This window comes from Ostrinia furnacalis, unplaced genomic scaffold (genome assembly GCF_004193835.3).
Source record: "Ostrinia furnacalis isolate ACB-3 unplaced genomic scaffold, ASM419383v2 OfSCF1001, whole genome shotgun sequence".
Classification (NCBI taxonomy): domain Eukaryota; kingdom Metazoa; phylum Arthropoda; class Insecta; order Lepidoptera; family Crambidae; genus Ostrinia; species Ostrinia furnacalis.
In genome coordinates this window covers 175940-177927 of record NW_021131240.1, presented here as the reverse complement: position 1 = coordinate 177927, position 1988 = coordinate 175940, and positions in this window count along the sequence as shown.

Genomic DNA, 1988 nt, shown 5'->3' with positions numbered 1-1988 from the left:
TAGCATACGTTATACATATTTTATTCGCTACAGGCTCGTATCTATATTTTATTTGTAAATGGTGTCACTTCTTGAACTTCTAATGACAATACTTTGCTTAGTAGAAGCTTGTCTATTGTTGTAATAAGTAATACCATTTTGTTGGGAGGAATCTTAAGGGATGCTCAGATGGAAATTCCAGGAACCAGTAATCCGAATTTCTGGAAAATTATTGGAATAAATAAAATACCACAGTTGGAGGTGTGACTCGGCAGCCTCGGGGCTTTGTTTACAAACTCCTGAACTGAAACGTAACATGAAACCAATTCCGTTCCGTTGCTAAGAGATATTTGCGGTTAAATTGATCTTTGTAATTTGTCACAATATCTATTTATTTCATGGGATACTTATGTTTCTCTATAATATTATTTCGAAAAGTTTTATTGAAAACTTCCTGAACATAAGATCTCATTTTGCGAAATTCATGAAATATTCTTACAAACGAACTATAAACCTAGTACCTACTTGATGAAATTTGTAAATACAAGCTAGGTTCGTTTTAATTTTGTTTGTAAATTAATTGGTAATTGTTTCTGTACCTATTATAAAACTCATTCAATATAAGTAAATTCATTGTGCCTACACAGTAAATTCAAGTTCAGGGCTAAAAAAACTTACAGTCATCGCCTCATAGATGGCAAAACACATTGTCTTTGTGTGGGTGAACAACAAATAAAATACAATAAATCATCAACAGATTGCTCAATAAAACGCGTATCGCAACGAAACGCGTGAGGTGCGTCATTACCATTAATCGAGTAATGTGAGCGAGCCAAATTATGATTGATCGAATCGGTTTGCTCTCGTCTTCCTTCGAGCGGCTAATTTGAACGCGACACATGACGTCAACGAGTGCAGAGCCTCGATAACGAATTTAATTAATGCAAATGATTATCAGGTGGTCAGTCCACCTTGTGGGTGGACGTCCCACGCTGCGTTTTCCGGTACGCGGCCTCCATTTCAGAACCTTGGTGATAAAGGTAGCGGGAAGGCGCTGGATGCGGGCCGGTACCAACCGTGCGATGTGGAAGTCATTGGGGGAGGCCTATGTTCAGCAGTGGACGTCCTGTGGCTGAAATGATGATGATGATGATGAAAATGATTATCAGATCTTTCAGTCTACACTGCAGGAACACGACTCTGTAATTTACAAGAGGCAATGGAGGATTTGGCTTACTATCTCACGGTAGCAAGACTGGTACAGGACTATTCCCACCTCTCGTTCCCACCGCTGCAACTCCTGTGTAGCCAGGACAATGTGTGTGTGTACAACTTGACCGCCAATAAAAACCCAACCAGTGAAGGTCAAGTTTGTCCCGGGGAAAGTTAAAATGGCAAGATTAGGAGAGATCTAATTTGCATATTTGTTATTAAGTTGCCTATTACGACCGCTTGTTGTCCGAATCCGTTCCTTTGTTCCGCGTGTCGTGCAACAATGTAAAATGCTTTTAAACATACCATAATCCTGTCCCCAAAAGAGCACCAAATGAGGTTTCCTGCTTGTTACATCCAGCAAATCCTTGAACTTCTTGACTTTCTCAGTCGAGGAGGGGCTTACTCTGTTTCACTGAAATCACAGTTGGGTCAAGCTCTTACAATATTTTTCCAGTAGTGGAGGCACAGTCTAATATTTAACTAAGTAGGTACATATTTTGAAAACAGTTTACAGTATATTCTAAACCTGCACTCTTATTCACACTGTTCACACTTAGGCTGAGTTGCACCACCTAACTTTAATGGTAACTATTACGATAACCGGTGTATTTTGTATAAAGTTTGACAGATTTTTGACGTTTGTCACAGTTAAAGTCAGATGGTGCAATCCATCCTTAAAGTAAATTTTTGGGTATAAGTCGGTACTAATAAGTATTTTTTTTTGATACCATTTCGACAGTAAAATGCTCAAATTGTTTCGCGTTCTTCTCCNTCTTCTACGTTTAAGTACTCGT